The sequence below is a fragment of the Triturus cristatus genome, chromosome 4_1 (assembly GCF_964204655.1).
Source record: "Triturus cristatus chromosome 4_1, aTriCri1.1, whole genome shotgun sequence".
In the NCBI taxonomy this organism is placed as follows: Eukaryota; Metazoa; Chordata; class Amphibia; order Caudata; family Salamandridae; genus Triturus; species Triturus cristatus.
In genome coordinates this window covers 684,262,893-684,287,404 of record NC_140585.1, presented here as the reverse complement: position 1 = coordinate 684,287,404, position 24,512 = coordinate 684,262,893, and positions in this window count along the sequence as shown.

Below are 24,512 nucleotides of genomic sequence, written 5' to 3'. Positions count from 1 at the left end.
CTCCCTTAGGGTACTTTTTGTAGATTTTTTTTTTGTAGGGCGACAGGCACACTGCAAGTTGGGGGGGCTTTGTAAGCTGCAGCAGGGGTGCAGGGTGGGGGGAGTTTTGGGGATTTTGAGTTTGTTGTTGGGGGGTTTATTTCTGCAAGGCATTATGATTATCCTCAGGGCTGTTCCATGGTGGCTCCTCGGGTGTGGGGTGGGCCTCTTTCCGTTTGAGGATGGGGGGTAGGGGCTTAAGTGTTATAAGCTGGAATGTTAATGGTTTGGGGGATCGCATCAAGAGGGGGATTGTTTTGCAATTTTTGAAACGCTCAATGCCAGATGTTGTCCTGCTGCAGGAGACGCATCTCATAGGTAATATGTGCTATGCCTTGAATAGGAAGGGGTATAAATTCATTGCACACTCGGGATTCTCTTCTGGGTCCAGGGGTGCGGGCATTCTTGTTAGAGCATCGTTGCCTTTTGAGGTGGACTCCACCATTGTTGACGATAGGGGGAGGTTTGTGGCGGTGGCGGGGCGGTGGGAAGGAAGGACTTTGGTTTTGGTTTCGGTTTATGTCCCGCCGGCCCTGCAGGCCTCCACACTTGCTGAACTGGGCAGGGCTTTGCTGACTCTCCCGGGGGGAATGCTGGTAGTGGGAGGGGATTTCAACGCTGTGGGCTCCGGACTGTTGGATAGATACCCGCCCAGGGACACAGGGGGGGCTCAGAAATGGCTTCCAGACTTCCTGGATACGTTTGGTCTGATAGACTGCTGGAGGCTCCGGCACCCCACACAGAGTCAATACACGTTTCACTCCGGGGCGCATGGTAGCCTCTCCAGGATTGATTACCTGCTCACTCTGGCCGCACATGCCTCGTTGATATCCGAGGCGAGGCACATGGCACGCGGTATCTCTGACCACTCGCCAGTGTGGATCCGGCTGGATCTAGGTCGGGAGGGAGGAGGGAGAGTGGCCCCCATCAACCCATGGTATTTCCGAGACCCCAAGATGCGCAGCGCCCTGGTAAAGAATGTGGATAATTACTTTAAGGACAATCTGGGAACCGTGGACTCGGCGGTGTCGCTGTGGGAAGCCTTTAAGACCGTGCTTCGGGGGGAAGCCCTCTCCCTGGTGGTGGCTGCCAAGAATCGGAGGGATGGCGAGGTGCGGCAAGTGGAGGAGGAGATCGCGGCCCTTGAGGGGGCTATGGAGGAGGAGGTTACAGAGTCCTCACTGCATGAGCTTTGCTTGAAGCAGGCGGAGTATAGGGACCTGGTTACGAACGCCGCTAAGACCCTCAGTAGGGAACAACAGGGCCGCCTGTATGACGTTGGTGATAAGGCAGGGAAACTCCTGGCGTGGTTGGACAGGAAAGAACGGGTCAATAGAGTGGTGCCAGAGTTGACGGGAGAGTGGGGAGAGGCGATTGTGGAACCTGAGGGGATTGTGAAGTGTTTCGCGGAGCATTTTCGTAGGGTTTATTCCTCTGTGTCGGACAGGCCGCCCGAGGACTCGTCTGAGCTCCTCCGTGATATCGAGTTGCCCTGCCTCTCTGATATAGATAGGGATGATTTGGATGGTGACATAACGGTTGACGAGGTGGCGGGGGCGATTCGCGCGTTAAACTCGGGTAAGGCCTCTAGACCGAATGGACTGCCGATCGACCTGTATAAACTGTTCCCGGATAGGGTCGCCCCTCACCTGCGCGCCATGTTCTTGGAGGCGCGGGGGGATGGGATCCTTCCGTTGGATCAGCGGCTGGCGTCGATCGTGGTAATACATAAAGAGGGTAAACCCCGAGATAGGTGCGCCTCCTATCGGCCCATTTCACTCCTCAACGCTGAGCCGAAAATTCTGGCCAAACTCCTGGCTACCCGTTTGAGTAGGGTGCTTGGCGATTTGGTCCACCCGGATCAATCTGGCTTCATCCCGCACCGAAACACAGCATTAAACCTTAGGCGTCTTCATGGCGTCATCGCCAGGGCGGGCACGCTGCGTGAACCGGCTATTGTGGCATCTCTTGATGCCACGATGGCCTTTGACACGGTGGAGTGGGCATACTTATGGGCCGTGCTGGCCAAGTTTGGTTTCGGTCGCGGTTTTGTGAGTTGGGTCCGGTTGCTGTACGAGGGGCCACTAGCGAATGTTGTGGTGAATGGTCGGGCATCTACTCCGTTTCAGCTTGGTAGGGGTACTCGGCAGGGTTGCCCCCTGTCGCCTCTGTTGTTCGCCCTCGCCCTTGAACCGTTGGCTGCGTGGATACGTTGGCACCCGGATATACGGGGCCTTCGGTGGTCGCCTGATCACGAGGACCGTATTTCGCTTTATGCCGATGATATCCTACTGTATCTTGCCTCACCTAAGAAGTCACTTATAGTGGTCTGTGACGTACTCGCATCGTTCGGTGGGAACTCGGGGCTTGTGATTAATTGGGGCAAATCGTACTTGTACGTTCTTAGTGGCGAGGTCCCACCGATCCCTAGAACATGTTCGATACAGGTTGCCCAGCAGGGTTACGTGTATTTGGGGATTTTTATATCCATGGATCCTGCTGTGCGCTATGAGAGGAATCTGCTCCCCCCCTTGGCGCGCTTGAGGCGAGATGTTGAAGGTTGGCGGAGGCTGCCGCTCTCCCTTGTTGGGCGTGCGGCCCTGTTCAAAATGATGTCTCTTCCCCGCTTCCTCTATGCCCTCCAGAACACCTTGGACTGGGTACCGGCCAAATACTTTCGGGAGGTCGAAGGCCTCCAACGGACGTTGTTGTGGGATGGGCGGCCGCGAATAGCTATTTCAAAGTTGACGCTCCCATGGTACGATGGGGGCATTGCGCTCCCAGACATCCAACGGTACTATTGGGCCACGCAGCTGAGCGCGATCAACCATGGGTTTTATGGCCCTGCCCTCAGCCCTGGGTATGCCCTGGATAGGTGGCTGCTTCGTGGCGGCAACTACTACAGGGCGTTGTATTCGCGGTCCTTAGACTCGTCCCTCACGGGGCCCACAGGTGTGGCGGTGCGTGTATGGAAGATGGCGACTGATTCGTTGGGCTGGAAGGATAGGCTCACCCTCGCTACCCCATTGTTTGAATCGGAGAGATTGGGAAGACTCTGGCATACGAAGGGCTTTGATAAGTGGGACCTGATCGGTATATCCAAGGTGGGAGATGTGCTGCATAAGGGGAGGGTGAAGTCCTTCGAGGAGTTGCAGACTGAGTATGAGCTAGGGCCCTCAGAGTATTTCAGGTATATCCAGCTGCGTCATGCCCTCCGATCAGTCCTCGTGGAGGGTGAGAAGGTGCCGGAGTCCTCTCCCCTTGAGGACCGAGTCCTTGATGGTCATATGCCCGAGAGCACGATCTCGCTCATATATAAGAAGTTGATTAACGGGCAGATATGCTTTTGGGGCTGAGAGAACAGTGGACTAGGGATGGCCTTGAGTTGGATAATGAGGACTGGCAGTCAGCGGTTTCCTCTCCTAAGGAGGTTGCGATCCCGTCGCGTCTGAGGCTGGTGCAGCTTAAAATACTGCACCGGGTGTATGTGACGGGGCCAAGGCTGGTCCACATGGGATTCTCGGAGGACGGCCTGTGCAGAAGGGGATGTGGTATGGTGGGTACTTTCCTGCACATCATTTGGGAATGTGGTGTCATTGTGGAGTTCTGGAGGAGAGTCCATGCAGTTATGGGGGAGGTGACGGGCACTGCGGTACAGCCGGAGGCGCGGTGTTGCCTCCTGAACGTCTGGGGGCCCACTGACCTCGATGAGGCGCAGACCCAATGGGTGACTCTGGGTAACATGGTGGCTAAAAGGGATATCGCGCGATTGTGGGGCTCCTCGGGACCCCCCACACTGACCGCGTGGAAGGAGAACATGGACTGGAGCATGTTTAGGGAGAAGACGGTCTACTGCTCTAGAGGTCGCCCCCGGAAGTGGCACGCCATCTGGGGGCGGTGGAACCAATACAGGGGGGGAATATGTCTTGCCCCGGATCTGGAACCTCCCGAGGAACAGCTTTCCCCCTGACCTACTTTCCAGCACAGTTTGGTTTTAGGAACCGTTTTGGGCCTCTGCTGTCCCCCTTCTTCCTCCGTACACAGTCTTGTAACTAGTAGATGAGTGGGGTCCGGCCTCCCCTGGGGGCTTTCGCCATGGGCTCTCAATGTTCTGCCTTGCTGGGGTTTGTTGTGAGTTTTTTTCTGTGTTTATTTAAAATTGGACCTTTGCATTACTCTTTGAACTGTATTGGGGGCACATCACTGTATCTAACTCTCAATGCTGCGGAACCTTCGGGCTGTCGGCTGAATAGCTGTGTCCTGAATTTTGAAATAAAGGTTTTCAAAAAAAAAAAAAAAAAAAAAAATAATAATATGCTTCCCCCCAATGATGCGAAGCACCTTTAAAAAGTCCCCACGATGAGGAGAGTTCCCCAAGGGTGAAAATCGTTATAAACAGGTAAATACAGTGTAGTTTCCGTACCTCCGAAAGGGAGGACAACAACCCGAGACAAGCATGGGACACTGATGTAAAGGTTGGCAATGGCCAGGTAGGACCATACTTTTGCATGCAGAAAGGGTTTACTGCATTGGAAAATAAAGAAACCTGGAGAGGTCATCACCAAATTGATTGTTCCGCTCCCTTTTAGGGAACAAGTGTCACACTTAGCTCATAGCCAAACGGGTGGCGGTCACTATAGAAGGGACAAAACTGATGAGTATTTACACAGAGAATTTTATTGTCCGGGAGTGTTCATGGACATTCGATGATTCTGTACGGCATGTAATCGATGTCAGTTAGTCAACCCACTACAAAAGAGCATAGCACCCTTAAGGCCCTTACCCAACGTCAACATTCCCTTCTCAGAAGTGGGCATGGATTTGGTCAGTCCCTTGGTGACACCAGCTCATCGATACCAGTATATACTTGGGCTGTTGGACTATGCCTCCTGGTATCCCGAGGCGATACCTATATCAAGCATGACCACTAAGTCAGTTGCTCAGGCCATGATAAAGTTCTTTACCAGGGTGGGGTTTCCCAAAGAGCTCCGTACAGACCAGGGAACTCCATTCATGTCATGACTCATGGCTCAGATATGCCAGTTGTTAGGGATAAAACGGATAAGGATCTCCATATATCATTCATAGACCGATGGTCTGATGGAACAATATAATACACCATAAAAACTGTCTTTAAGAAGTTGGTATCTGACACTGGCAAAACTTGGACAGAAAAAATTATATCATGTACTTTAAGCTGTCCCCACCCGAGCCCAGCCCCCAACAGGGTTTTTGAATTAGCATTCGGCACACAACCCGGTCCACTGTTAGACATGGCTGCAGAACAGTGGAAAGCAGAAGAGGATGGGGGACTAGAACTGCTTGTATATGCCAACTGTTTAAAGGAAAAGATACATATCCTGTTGGAGAATGTTAGACTCAATATGGTGAAAGCACAAGAAAAACAGAAGTTGAGCTACAGCCCTTTTGAATTAGTATACGACAGACCACCCACAACTCGGTTAGATATGGCAGAAGAGTAGTGGGAAGCAGAAGAGGATGTGGGACTAGAACTGCTTGTGTATGCCAGCAAACTGTTTAAAGGAAAAGATAGATATCCTGTTAGAGAATGTTAGACTCAATATGGAGAAAGCACGAGAAAAACAGAAGTTGGGCTACTATCGGGGTAGTAAAGTAAGAGAACTACAATTGGGGGAAAAGAGCTTTAATCCTCCTTGTAGGAGAGTAGGATCTGCTTTTATGGTTACCCCTACTTTTTGCCTGGTGCTAGTTTGACTGGGATCCTGCTAATCAGGACCTCGGTGTCTGTCCTTTCTCCCCTAAATTAGTTATGGTAAGTACATAGGTACCTCCCAGATTGGATACTGGTCTACCCGTATACGTCTCTAGCATATGGTACTGAAGTACCAAGGGCATAGGTACACCAGGAGTCCCCCATGCGCTGAAGCATGTATTATGCCACCCATGGGAGACCACTCAAACTGTAACTACAGGCCTGCTATTGCAGCCTGTGTAAGCTTGTGCTAGCACCACTTACAAAAGATATATGTTTCCCAATATCTAAGGTCACTGCAAACCTATTATTCATCCCTAAAGCAGGCATTTCAATACGGAAGATAGGGTGCTCTGTTCTAAGTGAGAGGATGCCACCTGCATGAGCAGAACACCCCCTACAACCTTCAAGGTCTATTCTCCCGGGTTGTAAGTGCATAAGCTATCATGATACATAGAGTGGTCTTGCATCATTACGCGATGACCATCTCTAAACTGGCTGTAACGAACCCTGTAATGTTTGGTATCAAGCATGTTGGAATCATACCTCCCACACCGTAAACGGTGTGGGAGGTATGATTCCATGCACCAGTCTTCTAGACCCAGACAGCACAACATGGCTGCTGCCGACCAGAGACACGGTTGTGCCCTCCTGCTACTGAGCCAAGCTTGAGCAGGGGAAGGCAGAACAGTAGGTACCCTCTCACAGGGTCTGGGTGAGAGCGCTTGCCAGTGCCACTCAGTCTGCTTGAAGGGCACATTTGGTGCCCTCCCTGCATAGTCCAGTTCAAATCAGCTCAGGGAGCCATTGGCTCCCGCTCTGAGGTGAAACTGACCCCTGGGAGGGAACCCTGAATCGTCCCAACCAATTCCTTAGGGTATTTAAGGGTTTACCTTTGGGTGGGTCCCTAGATTCATCATGGGACAAGATTCATATCAAGACACTGCTTCTTCTTCGACAGTCTGGGCACTCTGGACTTAGCTCTAATCATCAAGACTGCAACTGGGAAGACTCCTGATACTCCTGGTCTTGCCGCCCAGCTCGTCTGCTGCAACATCCATGCCTGTGCTCCATACAGGAACCTTCCAAGGCCTGTGGACATCCAAGACACATGAAGGAATCTGCCTTGAAGTGAAGTAATCACTTCTCTGCATCTGCAGGCACCGCAACAAAGCTGACCGGTCTGCTGGTCCTGGGCTCCCATGAATTCTGAAAGGCTCAACAACAAATGTGGTTGTTCTTTATATCCTTTGGGGCCTGCCCTGTCCTCTCACGAAGTTTGAGGCCAGTTTCCCTCGTCGGAGCTGCAGGAACCAAACCCCTGTGCACAGTGTTGACTTGCTGTTGCAAAGGCTCGTTGGTTTCTTTCCACCAAGATCTTCGGGCTCCAAGTAGCCCCAATCTCAAGCATCTCTTGTGACCAAGATATTTCTACTCACCACATCACTTGCACCGTGGCCTGCATCTTTGGTGAGCTGCTCGGGGTCCTCTTGAGACTCCAGTGCCTTCGGCCTGTGGGTACTCTTGAGGGTCTTCTTTGATTTTAGTGGGCTCCCCGATTGGTTGGGGCATGCCCTGACTCCCCTGTTTGTGGGGAGTCACCTGGAACTTGCTGATCCCAACATTGCACCTTCTTTGCTTTCCACTTTGTTCGCAGTTGCCAAGGCTTTTTGGCACTCCCGATGGACACCAACCCCTCAACTCTCGACATTCAATGGTTGACAGCTCATGAACATCTCCTGGTCTTCCACAGCACCGCCTGGTCCACACAGCTACAGCTCCAAGGTCACCGTCAGCTCTCCTGCAACACCTGGCATCGGTGGGCATTCATCTTCCGGGCCGCCTGGTCACTCCCAAGTGGCATAGACTCTGTCCCCTTTGCTTGTAGGTACTTCTCATCTTGAATCCACCTTTGGGTTCCACCGGACACTGTCACCTTCCCCAGTAGCGGCATCTTTAGGAAGTCCTCCATTGAGTTTGATTGCAGTTTGCGACGCCACTTCACACCTATGCACCCGGCTTCCCTGGTGTAAGTATCCTGGTTCCTAGGGTATTCACGGGTGGGGTGCCTCTCCAACCTTCTGTCTCGCACTGGGTTTCTTCAGGGTCCACTGGCAAGGGTCCTTCTTCTTTAAAATTGCAACCACGACTTACCCCTTGACTTGTATTGAGCCCGCAGTCGTGTTCCCACTCTGTACACGGCCTCTCTGGGGTTCCCGGTTACTTACCTCGAGTGGTTCCTTGGGTCCCCGGTACTTCCACGTCTTCTGGGTATAGTCTTGACTTCAGTCGTGGTTCACATACCACTACTTTAGTATATGGTTTGGTCTCACCCTGGCGACCACTGTGTCTGTACTACTTACCTGTTTTTATTGCAAAGTATTGTGTGTATTGTGTATTTGTGTATATCTCCATACTAATTCACCACTAATCCTTTATGGGTTCCGGAGTAGCGTGCTACTCATAAAAATAAAGTGTTTCAACACCACATCCAGGTTAACAAGCATATATATAAATGCAAACCTTTTTCCCTTCTTCTATCCCTCCGCTATCCTTCTGAATCCAAATAACTTACTAACCTATCCACCACTCAAATTACTTTCATATTTCACTATACTTATTCAACACTAATCCTTCTTGGGTTCCAGAGTAGCGTGCTACTCGCCGGAAAAGTGCTTTGACGCCTCGTCAGAGGTAGTAAGCGCTATATAAATGCAATTACAATACAATACAATCTTCACTAGGAGATATCTGTATGTGTTAGTGAGTGTCTTATAATAAATGCATATTTTTTATAAATACACCGTGTCGTTCTTTTTCACATAATCTATACCAGTGCGACTATGCTCTGGTTAAAGACGCTGAATTATACTCCTTCTGGACTAAGCCTGAAGGCTGCTCTCCACAGCTACCACTTAGAGAGCTTTCTAAAGTTGTCTAAGACCACTAAAATCACCATAAGGGATGTCTGGATTAGTGCAGGGTGCACACTTACATAAGTGTGCACCATATACTAAGCCAGCTTCTCACACTCCTACTCTCCTCAGACAACAAACTGTTGGCCAAACGGCAGGGTCCTTATGAGGAGATAGCTCAAGTCACTCTGGTGACTAATAGATTGGCAGTCCCCTGTTGTCTGGAAAAAGAACAAATAAATCATATTTATCTACTTAAAAAATGGGAAAAGAACAACTGTCCTGATATGGATGCTCTTCCAGCTCTGTTGGTGACTGATCACACCCCCTGGAAATTTCCTTTTCTCCGCAGGAGATAACCTAACAGAAGGAAATAGCGCAGTTGTGTCCCCACCTAAATACCACACAGAAGGAACAGCTCTTAGCCTTGGTTGGCAGGAATAAGGATGTTTTATAGTGCAATCCAGGTTGGACCACAATGGTACAACATGACATAATCACAGAGGGTGACCGGGTGGTTCGGTTATGCACCTACAGAATTCCTTAGGCTAGGTGACAGGCAGTGGAAGATGAGGTGTTCAGCATGCTAGTAGGGAGAAATCATAGAACCATCTAACAGTACCCTGGTGTGCCCCATTGGTGCTCAAACGCAAACCCAATGGCACCCGGTGGTTTTGTATAGACTTTTGCTAATTGTTGGAAGGCGGACCTCGGGGGAGTCAGAGAGACCACCCAGAGGGGCCCCCACACTGTACGAAGTAGCCGAGCGCTGCTGAGAAGCCTCCTAGGAGAGGTCCTTCTCCTATACCGTACTAGCACAGTAACACCACCGCACAGGACTCGAGGATGTTTATCAAGACAAGCAATTCTTTATCAGCATTTAGGAAGTTACGGTTATCGATATATACAAGGGGGGATCGAGGGATCCGCAAGAGTCTCAAAGTCTTTGGTAGGGACGGGGTAGCGGGACAGTCTTTAGTAGCAGCTGGGTACGAGGGTACCTTGGCCCAGTTCTTGATCCTCAAGCTGGAGGGACTCCGGGTCTCGGAGTGGTCGAGCCGCGATGGCGTCAGCAGGGCTCTGGTGATCAGTTTGTGGAGCTTGAGCCGCAACTAGGTCAGCAGGGCTCTTAAGGTGTTTCAGTTCAGCTCGAGCCGCGACGACGTCAGCAGGGCTCTGGTGGAGGTTTCAGCGAGGTTGGGCCGCGACAGCGTCAGCAGGGCCCCGATGTTCCGTGAGGTTCCTGGTCTCACTAAGGTGGAGCCGCGACGCAGTCAGCAGGGCTCGTGGTATAGTATCAGGCAAGAGTTCTTCTCCGTAGGGTCAGCCGCGATTCCATCAGCAGGGCTCTTGACTCCGGGATACAACTCCTGTCCCATTGCGGGGTTGCCCCAGATATAGGTCTGGAGCCCTTTGATGTCCGGACTCTTGCGCCTGGGGGCGGAGAGGCCGGGCTGGGAGAGGCCAGACGCCCAGCGGGAGAGGCGCCAGGCCCGGGGAGGCCGGAGGACGATCGCACCTAGGTGTTGAGGGACGGTGGGGGTCCCATCGAAACTCTCCTCCTCCGGGAGTGGTGAAGTGGCCATGCGGTGCCCCCTGGCCAGATCTTGGTGCCTCGATGTCGGGGCTTCGCTGGGGCCGAGGCCGGAGGGAGTCGGCCTGCATGGGCTGGTGCGTGGAGCAAGCATGGGGAGGACCCCGAAGGGATGAGGGGTCCCTGTGCGGCCTGGAAAAGGGGGCCGCTGAGGCGGGTGTAGGAAACCGGGTACAATCCAAAGGGGGCCTCGAAGGGAGGAGGGGTCCCTGGCGGCCTGAGAGGGCGGCCCGTGTAGGCCGGTGCGGGGGACGAGCACAATCCAAGAGGGTTAAGACCACGCCACGAGGCCGGGTCCAACACTAATCGAATAGTATATAAAAATGTAACACATACCCCACGCCCAGCGTGGATGAACTCATAGAAAATCTGGGTGCTGCTATTTAACTCACTACCTTGGACCTCACTGAGGGGTACTGGCAAACCCCTTTGACCGCATCCGCTAGGGAAAAAACAGCATTCTCTACACACTCTGGTCTCTATTGATTCAGGGCGCTCCCTTTTGGGTTATATGGGGCACCAGCAACATTACAGATGTTGATGGGCCTCCTTCAATGACCCCATAGTGGATATGCACCAGCATATTTAGATGAAATAGTCAGCTATGGTCCTTCTTGGGAGAAACAAATGAACCATCTGGAAGTGATCCTCACAACCCTTAGAAAGGTCAGTCTCACAGCCAATCCCGACAACTGTACCCTCACCACTAATTCTATAAAATTCCTAGTATACCACGTGCAGGAGGGTAGGATTAGTCCCCAAGTTAACAAAGTGAAAGCAATAAAATACCTACCTCTTCCCGTGGACAAAAAAGGGGTCTGTTCCTTTTTGGACCTGATAGGCTATTATCGCGAGTTTATACTGAAATTTTCAGAGATAGCTTCTCCCTTGACTGACTTATTGCAGGAAAACCAACCAAGTGAGATAACAGACTGGTCCCCAATCCATCAAAACAGTTTTAACTGGTTGAAAAACACATTGTGCTGTGACCCGGTGTTGTTGTGCCCAGATTTCATCAACCATTTTGTACTTCAGACAGATTTCTGCAACAGAGGTCTCAGGAGTGACCTATCTCAACCGTACAAGTCGGGACATCTCCACCTGGTGGTGTGCATAAGCCGTAAGCTGTTGCCCCTGGAGGTACATTTTCCCTCCATATAGAAGATGTGCCAAGCCATTAAATAGGCTGTGGAGGCCCTTCAATATTCCTAGTTGGGGTGGATGTTCACACTGTTAATGGATCATGCACCCCTGGTGTGGCTGGCCCCCACCAGGACATAAACATGATAGTACTTAGGTGGACCGGGGAAAGTTAAAATGGACAAGAGCACTGTGACTCTCCTCAGCCTCAGTCAAGTACCGCAGTGGTGTCTGCGCCAGGTGGTTTGCTGGGCAGTATCACAGGGCTATCTGGTGGGGCTGTAAATAAAGTCACTAGTTACACTATTTGCCACAAACCTTGAGCACGGGGAGGAGGGGAGAACCGTGAGCTATGAAAGACCCCAAAATGCAGGAAAATAATGCATATGTGCCCAAAGACATGAGAAAATACTGGGTACTCAAGGTTGTAATGGTGACCCATTAGGGGGATATGACCCATCAACTTGTCTCCAGAGATAGAGAGCACACGGTGTGGTGTTGGGCCCTGTTTTATGAGGAACCTGATTATTAAGGTCTTTCTCCTGTTTCTATTTCCCCTAGGGTGAAACCTAGAACCTGGCACAGTCGACATGGTAACCAAAGAAGACCAGTGGGAAGACCCTATCTAAGGAGGAGGTTCAGTGGATTGGGACTTGGCACCCATGTCCTTAAGTCCTTAAAAAACACTATATTCTGCTAGAATACATCTTTATATACAACTATTCTGGTCTGAGTCGTCATCATACCCCATTACACTGACATTGCTTTGTTTCAACTGAGTTAGCTGTGACTGCGTTCTTTGTGACTGCTCATTGTGAATAGCCTTCGCATATTGTTTAATTCGCATTACATACTCATGGGTCACTGCACACCTCAAACGCTTATTTCCCAGTCTCTCTTGAGCGTGAAGCAGCGGCTGATGCTGTCATTGATGATGCATGATTAGGAAGACATTATTTTTTAATTTAATGGTTTCAAAAGCACCAAATGCTCTCAATCCAAACAGAACTTTTGTCAGGGTTCACTGCTGATGTGACACTCCACTTAAACTTGTCTTCCTTTCTTCTTTCCTTCTCCGTGGCTGCGCACAGAGTAAACTCATACCAGGGCTACCACACCTTCTTTGGCCTCATTTTACAAAGATAGTGTCATGGATTCCACTGATTGCAGCTCCTATGATAACATTCCAGATGAAAGAACACCATTTAGAAGTTCAAACACGTCCCTCCCCATGGCAATATTTCCTGTCAACAAAACATTGTGCCGATGAGAACATTTTCATCTGTTTCCACGATTTTCCACAGAGGGAAACCCGCAATGATGAATACAAGGAGATCCCGTCATGTGTCTGCAGTAAGCTGCTCTTCTTATCACGCGAGGCCTGGATAATATTTATTCTTTAGGCTAATTTCTGGTGTTAATGTTGACATGCTTTAGTCATAACCCTTTATAAATACACGCACTTAATTGTTGTTGCAAGGAATTACAGCAACTGTGCAGTTTATTATCTGTGAATGTCCTGCTCCTTAAAAGATTAAATTAAGTATAGTGGGTGTGCATAATTGAAATGTGTACCCCATTTCATGTGTGACCCCATCACCCAATCCTGCCTGTTTATCTAGGATTGTCAGCGCACTCCATCATGTCATAAACCCACAGGAAGGTGTAGTCTTAATAGCGCCAATAAAACAATTGCGGTCACACACCTGGTGGCAGTGATTTCTAAAAGGAAACATCCACCAGTCCAGAAAAAGGAGAGGTGTGGAGCAGTGGCCAGAGCAGCTGGATCCTGAGTGGGGCTCGTGGTTTGATCCCCAGTGCCGGACACAGCTCAGCTCAGCATCCTGTGACTCTGGGTAATGGTTCACTTAATCTTCCTGACGCCCCCAGCGCTTGGATACCCTTAGGGGTGATAAGTTGTGATTTACAAATATGAGATTTAGATAACATGGTGTCCTGAACACATGGGGCCTAATGCTAACCCTTTTTTAACCAATAGCACTTTGTATGCAGGGATTTTTAAACCAGTACTTATAAGGTTAAATATAAAACTGAAAGTCCTGTCAAAGAATGGGTTGTTAGTTAAAAAGCCAGGACTAGCTGAATATCTATTCCAAAATTGTCTTTATTCAGCTAAAAAGCCATAAAAGCATATAAAATCAGTACAATATATAAAAGGACCAAAATAAGAATATACAATCAACTTGATGAGATCGATAAGCGTTATTTGGACTGTTAGATATTTCATCAGATTCCAGTAACAAAATATCATCAATAATAGACATTTATTTTGCAAATGGCTGTATTAGATACATGTTAAAACACTGTCTCACTGACTCACACAAACTAGTTAGCAAACAAATTATGACCCAGCACTCCCAGATTGGGAAACAAAGTTTCTTAAACAGATAAATAAAGTCCCCTTTGTAACAAATAGCCTTCTCCCAGTTTTAGATTACTACAGTACCAAAAACTAAAAGGGGTAGCCAGAGAACATCCAGGGTCTCTTAACACCAGAAGGGGGCCTAGAACCTGGGGACAAGCGTCTGGTGGAAATAAGAACACACTACTCACTACCCATCACTAAGACAATGGGGATATTTACCTATCAGACATCTGAAAAAAGAGAGCTAGACATGTGCTCAATTTTGCCTCTCTCTCCACATGGACAACAAAAAGCGAGAGATTGCAAACACTATAAACTGCCTAGTATCACTTTTCAAGATTCTGGATGCCCTGGTATAATCACTGAGGCCTAAATTGCAGCACAACACAAGTGTCCATTTCCAGCTGTTTCCTAAATAAATTGGGCAGAAGAAGAGTACATGGTTCACTGTTTCAGTGGCCCCATGAAGAGGGGCAGAGCCTATCATACTCCTTGGGACCTCACAGCTATTTGGCAGTAAATGAGTGAAGTGCCAATATCCCTAGTTAAAATTTCAAGAAAATTAAATTTGCCCGAAACAGGTTCAACCTCATTCAGGTAATCTTCCAAAATATTTTCCTCTGTATGTTCCAGAAAGGATTAGACCTGGGCGGTAAATTTCGTTCAGTTCGCGTAATTTGCGATATTTTGATATTTTCGCGTTCCGCAGAGAGCGCGAAAATGTCAAAACTTTCGCAACCTGCCACGAAATGGAAGTATTTTTCTTGTTCACGCTTTAAAAATGCATTCTCGCGCGCGCGATCGCGACTTACCGGGTCCCTGCGTTCGCCGACGAGTTTTCCTATCCGTTCACACGCGCCACAAGATGTTGGATTGTTGGTAGCCGGTCGCGCTATCCCACGAGAGTTTGCGATCGCGAACACGTCATTGCGATCACGAACAGGAAATAAGCATCGCAAGCAAGATGGCCACGCCCATTAGCGACCGCATGGGCAAGTTGGAGATATATTTCCCCGCGAGCACGCAAAAGCAAACGGGCGGGAAAAGCAATCTCCGCATCTTCGCGAAAGTTTCGCATGCTCGTGGAGATTTTGTGCAATTTCGCGATAATTTACGAAAGTCAATTTTGCAAATTCTGCCCACCCTTAGAAAGGATGCAGTTAGAGTACAGAGTCTTGGCTGGCCAAGCAGAGTTCTTGTTTATACTGTCAATATCTACTCTTAATAAAGGCTTTAGATATTACATGAGCCTCATCTGGAGCTATCCACAGTCTCTCACACCCTATCTGCGTAAGGCACTTTTTTTATACTTTATCCAGGGTGTTGCTTGATCCGGAAATGCCTAGAATTTCTACACAGCCCTGTTGATAAGAAATCTATTCTGGATTTGCCCAAACTGTTCTCCAATATAGAATGGGTCTCAACCTTATTTTATCAAAAATAGATTTTAAGGCTAAGTCAAGTCTGAGGAGAATGAGTGGAGCACTTATAGGGAGGTTAGTCAATGAGAGCATGAATTGGTTTTCAACCACCACAAGACAGGGCATATCCTGAAAACCCCAAAGCTCTGCACCAAGAAAATTAAGTTGTAGATTTGTAAGACTGGAGAGATGGGTCAACATTAAGATCCCCACTGCATCTTTACTATGCCCCCAGACTGTTGCTCCAGTTTAAGCCTTCATTGTGTAATTTGAACTTACCAATCAAAGTGCTCTGATAGACCTATCCCCAAACTGTCAATTGGGTGGACCCTCTCCAGAAGTACTCTATTGAGCAATGGATTATCTCTGGTGTATTTACAAGGACTGAAAACCATAAACTTTGTTTTCTCAATGTTGAGTTCCAGGCCCCTCTGTTTACAGAAGCACTCAAAATGATGCAGTAGATTTTTAAGAGCAATGGGCAATTTTAACTTTAGGTGTGTATCATCTGCAAACAGAAAGGATAGTACCCTGACATCTGATAACCTAGCAACACTGTTCTCACACTTCTCCAAATATCCAACCATAGTAAGCAAAGTAGGGGTGAGGACACACCCCTGATGGATGCCCATATTCACTGGGATCGAGTCTGTCATTTCACCCATTGGCCCAACCCTGACCTACGTATAGCTGTGGTCAATGCACGTAACAACGGTGGGCGGTGGGGCTGGGTGGGGAGCTATTTCAAGGGACGATGCCAAGGGAAAATTAAATAAATAATTAATTTTCCCTCAGCATCGTCCCTCGAAATCCCCCGCACCCGGACCCACCACCCCACCGCTGTGACCTGCACGGACCACGGCTGCCTACGTATAATTATTATGATATAATCTAATGATTACATCCAACAAGTACTTCGGACCCAATTTTGATCAGGACCTGCTACAAAGTAGTTATTGGTACTAGGTTAAATGCAGACCGCTTGTCTACAAATACCACATAAAGGAGTCCAACCCACAATGTTTCAGTTTTCCAATACAATAGTTAAAGATGGAGCAACTAATCCATAGTACTTGTGCATTCCCTAAAATCCGGCTTGTAGGAGTGAAAGGACCTCAGTGATGGTTAACCATTCATGCAACCTATCCAATATAATCCTTTAGAATACATTTTGAGCACTGTCAATAAGACTTATCGGCTTTTAAAATTGGTGTGATCTCTACCTCAGCCCAGGTCTGAGGCAAAGGTGCACCTCTCATTATAGCATTAAACAAGGATAGGAAATAGGAACACCAAATATCAATTTCAGCATGAAATAGATCCCCAGGGATCTTATCCAGCCCTGGTGCTTTCATAAGCAAAATCTATTCTATAGCTTTACAAATTTCGACATAAGAAATATAAATGGCACTCAGATTTGACAAACCCAGCTAAGCAAGACCTCTGTCCTGGGTGTCCAACACCTGTGGTCTTGCAATATGCGTAGAGTTTAAAGCATTTGACACGACTGGGTTACTCTGGTGAGATTTCGACTCAGATTAGCTAGAGTTAAGGGCTGGGAAATGCTCAGACCAATCAACTGCAGAAATGTTATTTCCAATAGAATATTGTCTATCAATCCCTCTATCTTTGCCATCCTTTGTTTCTGTACACTTTTTTAAATCTTTTTTATTTTTATCTAGCTCTCTATTTTCCTGACTCTATATTTTGAGGATTTTTTCTACTTTTTGTGTCTTTTTCTACTACTGTTTCAACCTTTTTCTATAACTTGCTTTTTTCATTTCTTTCACTTACTTTTCTAATTCCTCCCTTTTCTTTTCTGCCCCACCCCGAGTCCCAGAACCATGGCTAAGGGCAAGGCCATGGGCAGGGGCAAGGCTACTCATAGCTGCAGCTGCGACCCCACAAGGGGTGCAGGCTAGGGACATCTTCAACGAAGCGGAGGTGGCCGCACTTTTTTGGGTCTGGGTACTGGCTCCGGGAGCGTCACCAGCAGTGGGGAAAGGTGCGCCGGGCAGCGTTTCGCTGCTCTGATGTCCGGCGCACCGATACCCAGCTGACGCACTGGTGGTCCGATATCCTGGACCGGGGGCATGACCTGCTGGACCTGCTAGGGGTGGAGGTCCCGGGGCTTGGTGAGTAGCTATTTAATATTACTACTTTATGTTCTTCTGCTCTGTGTTATATATTGCGAATATATTTTTTTTAGGAACAGCAAGAATGCTGTTGCTTACATTGCAGGTAAATTACGTTTAAAATCTTCTGTGATTGTTATGACACAGGTGCTCGGTGCTACTAATCTTACTTGTTTGCAACTTTGCGCTCGCTTGGCCTGATTATGTAAGAGTTTACTTTAGAGAACTTAAGTTAGGAAATGCTAGAGAGACTCTAGTCCTTCCTTTGTCCTCCTGCCACTAAGAAGAGATAGTGGTGGATTGATATGTTTAGTTACTTATTAGTATTAGTTGGTAATTTTTTAGTGGTCTACGTGACGCATCCTTCGTCACGTCACATCACATGCTGCTGAGTGCTGCTTAACTCAGTCCTTAGTAGAACCTTTTGTAGTTTGTTTAGTGAGTGGTAATAGGCTTATCACTAGCAGAACATCAGCAGAAACCAACCAACAATTGTATGCAAAAATGTATGCATGTGTCCTCCATCTATGCATTTTGTGAGGACTAAAATAAATGGAAATGAAGACTTAGTGAACAATTGGCCCGTCTGGAATAGGTGGGCTAGGTCAGGTGGTATTTAGGCTTAGTTAGTATTCTGGAATCAGAATGGACACTGGATTAGTGTTCATAAATAATAACTAGACGGTCCGCGATTCCCGCAATCCTAGTCAACCAGATTAGATAGGTCAATTTTATTGTAATTGCTGTTTTCATAAATGTTTTTTTGAGCGTTTTTTAAATTTTTTTTATTTGTTTTACACCAATCATCCATGTTTGTCTCCTTCTTTCTTACATCTTTCATGATCAGCACCCAGGGGCAAGAAGACGGGGTCGTCGGAGTCGGCGGGAGTAGCTGATGGCCAGGACTGCTCCTCTACTGAGGGCTCTGCTGCTGGCCACAGTAAGTCCTTCTGTTGTTAATATTAATAATTTTACTTCCCTAACTTTTACTGCACCTTATTTTTTCTGAACGGTTTCCTAATTCTATTTTTTACAAAATCTTCTTCGATCTAGACTATCTGTTCCTAAATTCTTGTTATCCCTGCTGCCTCTGCTATGACACTCTGTACTACTACTATTAGTCTTTCTGTAGCTAAGCTTGCCCAGTTGGCCACTCTTTATTTAAAAGGTTTTAAATAAAACTCAGATTCACCAATAGCTCTAGCCATTGAGTCCAGTCCTTTGGGTTGTCATCTTCTAGTCTTCTTAATCTTGAGGCTTTTTGACAATTCCCACCAACAAAATGCCCAACCAGATATTTTACTATTTTTGATAGGATAGGACATACTAATACTGTTGTAGGGATTCTGCACATACAGAACTATGCACAAGAAAATAGGACATTGGTGATAGGAGGTTGGACCTTCCTCACACCTCAGAACCCACAATCCCCTGACCGACTAGCTATAGTGTCTCATTAGCTCCCCGAACCCCCGAAGATACCCGATAATTAGACAACCCAGAACATAACACTTCCGACCTCTCAAAGTTGCGGACGCAATGCACACCCTTACGCTCACTCACTCGTGTAAATCCACACCAAATACCACAGAGTCTATGTAAGATCAAAAGGTTTATTTTCAACTAACAAGCTCTGTATGTTGTTCTATAATGCAGTATACAAGCCAGCACCAACAGCAAAATGCATAAGAATAAAAAAATAAACATTGTTACAACTACAAGTCTATAGAAGACAAAAGGGGAAATCATGATAACTGAACAGCGGTAGTTTATATAAAATTATAAATGAAGATCTCTGAGCGAATTCTGGGGGACCCCTCACCTTAGAACCTAGAAGTACTGGTTACATCATATGCTCTGCAAAGCTCTGGTTCGTAGAAGGGAATCTTCTGTCTGTTATGAGAAAAATGGTGCTCGTTAGTATAATGCAAGCATTTTTCAGTCGTGCCAAAAAGTGTAGCATGTTATGGCTAAGCAATACGGACTGACCAGAACTCCATAACAAAGTGGCTTATTTTTCGACCTTGTACACAGCGCTCAGACAGTAGCAGTATGAGCTCATGTGGGCTGAAAGGCATGTTACACAACAAACTGCGAGGTAACGTGCCCAAAAATAAAAGACACAAAGCTAAAATGGTTGCATGGCACAGGATAACTTAGCAAAGACTAGAATGACCCTAGGGACCATATAACACTACTAGTGTCTACTCTACTCTAGTACCCGATTTGTACTAGTGATGTATGTTGTATGTGTATGTGTTAACTTTTTTTTCAATCTTGCTAGTAAAAAAGAATAAATAGGGGGAGGTGTATATGGCATCTAAAAAATGTGAAATGTTTTTTCTAGGCGTACTACCCACCACCGGTGCTGGGCCAGCGGCGATGGCGACGCGGCCACTTTGGAGGGAGCAGGAGATGTGGCAGCTGCAGGAGCTGCAGGGGGGTGAGCCAGCAGCAGTGGTGAGCAGTGGTAAGTTATATTCCTTACTTATTGACATTATACTCACTGCAAGGGCACTGTACTGTTGGGGCTTAGTAAGTGACAAGTTGTTGTGAACAACGGTTGAAGAGGACACCCTTTACTTAGCATTAGCAATAGCATTAGCGGCGGGAGTTGAGTAATCAATGGCCTCTTCTATCTGACTTCAACTCAGCTGTGAAATTTTTATGGAGAAGACTGAAAGTCAGATCAGATGACCTTGATCGATATGTTGAACGAAAAGGGAAAGAAGGGTGGAAGAAGGAAGGACGGGCGAGATGTAATAATTATGACTGGCAGAGAAGGATACGTGGGATGCATGCACAGGTGGCTGATAGGAATCAGATGCAATGGTGGTTGAAGAATGGGTGGAAGGTGAAAGAAAAGATGCCTGCATGGGTGGGTGAAACTGTATGGGTGGATAGCAAGAATCCTCCGGGGTGTTTGTGTCAAACTCAAAGCCAAGGCAAGCAAGGAAGAAGGGAAGCATGGGTGGTGGTTTAAAACAAAAAGAATAAATGTTTGTTGTTGGTGAAGCAAACTAAGGTTTGTTGAGAGATTAAGAAGAATGATAGATGTTTACTTGGAATGTATGGATGCCTGGATGGTATTCATCATAGATAGCATAGGTAGAGACTGTCACTGGATGAAGAGTCTTAGTTTGAAGAGAATGTAAAAGAAACCGCGCCAGAGTAGCAAAGCCGAGGAGAATAGAAGTTGTATTTACAGAATACCCCCTTGACTCACAGTAGGTTGCAAGCACAGCATATATATTGTGTGTGTTTGTAGTTATCAAGTGCCTTCCTCCGACTCCGAGGACCACTCCCTACCTATGTTAATTTATTTTCGACTGTGTCAGCCAGCCTGCTATGGGTGGCCTATTGGCTGGTTACACAATAAATCAAAACAAAGTAACTCATGTCGTCCCATATATAAGCAACGATCATTGGATCAGATATAATCTGCCTTTTTGTAGTAGTCAGGGCAGGGTGAAAGTGAAATTGAGCAATTGCCCATGATGTAACAGAGTATGGCCAGTGCCACCCATAATAGAAAAATACGAGTTTCACCACCTGCAGACAGTAGTAAATAAAACTAACGTGAGTCTGTGTCATGACTCGAGCATGTTTGTCTTGGACGCAAGCTGACTGAGCTGGCAGGCCGGCTACAACAAGGTTACGTAATTTCGCTAAACATGAGAGAAGAAGAAGACTGGTGTACTGTGTACTTGAGTCCATAGTGCTAGTATAATGTCTGAAACTCCCACAAATGTTAGAGGCCGAGGAAGTGGGAGGATAGATACATACCACCAATGTTATGTACTGTGCTTGTTAGTGCTACTGTGCCACTATGTGTTGAATTAATTTTGTGTTACTGTTTTGCTGAGAGTATTGGTTACAATAGTCTTTTTTTCTTTCTTGATATAGGTCCTCCTTCCCAAGCAAAAAAAACAACCAGGAAGGAGTTGGCGCCAGAAGCTGGAGGCCATCTACCAAGAATACCGGCGGCTGGTGGTTCTGGAGGAGGAGGATGAGGAGGCGGCAGCAGCTGCAGCCTCCTACAATGCCCCCGGCCTCAGCCAGGCCCCTCCAGTGGTACGGCACCACAGTCTGGCAGCCGCCCGCCACCGCACTAAAACATCCAGCACTGCTGCCCCCCCTGTGGATGCAACTGCAGGGCATATGTGTGCTGCATGCTCCTCCGAAATGCACGTCTAGAGGAGCACTTAGAGGAGCTGAACAAGATGATCAAGGTCCTGAAGAAGGAAATCAGAAGAGCCCACCGATAAGACCCTGTTGGATTGCTCCTTATTTATACTTAAACATATCATACGTTGTTAATATTTTGTGGGGGATTATTGGTTTACACATCACATGGTTTCCTTGCTGCTGCAGGGCCGCAGCCAGTGTTTGATTTAAATAATCTGCTGATTTTGTAACACACAAACAGATAGCTACAATACCCCTCACTGAGTGACTTGTCCTACTAGTACTGTCAGTCTCCCCTCCTAGTCCATTATTATACCTCCCCCAAACTTCTTATCTTACCTGTGATTGATGTTTAAGTTAGGCACAGCGATGGCTGAATGGTGATGATGGTTTGGTTTCTCAAGAGAATGGAGATGCCATGGTTGTGGTGGTAGTAGTAGACACTGGCAGTAGCATTTGCAAAAAAGAAAATGAGACAGTCTGTCGCCTGAGAGAGACTCTGGGAGGAGTAGTAGAACAAAGTACAGTACAATACACAAGAAGACTGCCAAACAATAATGATATTGCTGATTAGCAATGCTAAAGTAAAATAAAACATAATGGTGGCGGGGATAGCATAGTACAACAGGTTACTAACTGTAGTTGTGTCGAGTCACTCGAGGATGTTGATGAATCCAATCGATGCCGGAAACGAATTGTGAAGGATTAGGTTCCTTTGGAAAAAAAATGTACTTGCAAATATACTGAGCATGGGTGGGCAAGCAGAAGAAGATCCTCGCCCTGCTTTGAAATTAAATTAGTGTTGCTTTCACCACATCCGCCCAAGCAAGCGTGTGATCAATTATTGGTGTACAATTAATTTAGTCACACCTCAATATAAATCACACAGCCCGGGGGAAGAGGGTTAAGGTTTGATGAATGGTTGGGAAGGGGAGTTTGGGGAAAGGTTTGACAAAGAAAAACACTATGCATGGACAAACAACAAAACACAATCTTGGCAGACGACCATATCCATAAATCTGTTAAGGGAGAAAAAGGAAATGCATGCATGATGAATGATGATAACTTGATAGTTAATGGTAAGTAGTACTTGCTAACTACTACTAGACAATTAGACAGTACAGGGCAGCAGTATATTATGCAATTTGCCTTGCCTGTCTGCCCTCAGAGAGACCCAAATTACATACAGTTTCTGTTCTGCTGTACCAGGCTTACTTTTAAAGATAGCAAAGAAAATTAAAAAAATAGCTGTAGGGATGAATTATAAGCAGAGAGCAAACATAATAACAACAACACACAGTCGTAATAATTGAAGATAAAAAATGAATCAAAAGATGATGAATGTTGGTACTGTTACTGTATGTTATCCTGGTCAAATTGGGGAGTTGCATCTCGGCATTCCTCTTGGTCCTCTCTTCTATGGACGCTCCGTCCATCAATCTTGGGTGCCGCCACTGCCTGCCTGGCGGATGCGGATTGGTAAGGTAAGTGTGAGTTGTTTTTCCCAGTATAGCACAGAGTAAGGGCCAGCCTGTAATTGTAGATGGAAAAACAAAAGGGATATTGAAAAATCAAGAAGAAAGCAAATGCATAAATTACGGTGGAGTGCAGAAAGAACACTTTCAGAGGCGGCATGGATACATCATGTCTACTCCAACCTCCATTTAGCTTACATTTTGACAGAGACAGAAAAAGCACATATACAGCAACATAGCATTTTCCAAATTAAGTGTCTAAATCAGTGCACCGCTGTCAGTCATACCACTACACTCGACTCCACCAATACAGAGACATGTGGGTCTGCTGTGGTTCTTGTTGACTTGTTTACCTTTTATGCCACTCATGAAACGCCCTGAGTTATTCCATCAATCATCTCTGATCCTACTGAGTGACTGTGAAGATATTAGGTCACTGGTCATCATCATGGTGTTGTCCAACTCAGTGTGCAGTGTACATATTGAGTCCAGATTCCATATTAAAAAATGCAAGGGATCGGCCTGCAGTAGAAGTACAATTTTGTTATTAAACAACATGAAGGGAAACATTGACTTGAGTTACTTTTAGTGTGTAGATTAAATAATAATAGTACACAATGAATTCACTTCATGTACAACAAACAACAACACAAACACCAATCACTCTCAGAGTCAGCGTCCAATGCATGCCATCATTAATTACCTGTTCCTACTCATCTTAAGTTAAGGGGCAGCCTCTCTCGGCTCGGAAAGGAGGATAGCTATAGTAGTCATCATATTCCACTTCCTTTGGAGGGACTCGACGAGGCAACATTTTCTTGCTTGTACTATTATTATTCTAAATCCAATCATCATCTGGCTTGAGGGACTCGGAGTAGTGGGCTTTAGTTAAATGCAGACAGCTGCACCTCCAATATGGCAATAAAAAGACTAGAAGACGGTGGTAATGGATTTGATGTGATTCGAAGTTTCGAACTAGAAAGACAGACACACACAGATACAAGTAAATAAGGAAGGAAGAAAGAAAGTAAGAAGTTCAAGCCTAGTTGTCAGGGAAGTATAGCTCATCCTCAAACTCAGGGGGGTTCAACCAGAAGTAGGTAATCATCTAACACACTACATCCGTCACCTAAGTCGCTGTCCTCATCTTCCTGCGTATTGTGTAATTCGGTGGTATAAAGTGCTGATTCATTTTGATCATGGTAAACCTCTACACATTTTTGGGTGAGAGACTGGTCCTTTTCACTGTTACAATGGCACCAGCAGCACTGAAAACAGGTTCAGAAGAGACACTTGCAACAGGGCAAGCCAGATAGTTTATTGTCAGCCTGCTGAGCACTGGCCATTGGCCCCTTTTCCCATACCAATACCGCAATGTGTTTTGATTAATGTTGATCTCTGTTGGGTCATCCAGATAGGCCTGGACCATCTGCTCAATGTTCAGGGGTGCTACACTTTGCTTGGCCTCTTTTGTCTTTGCATCAG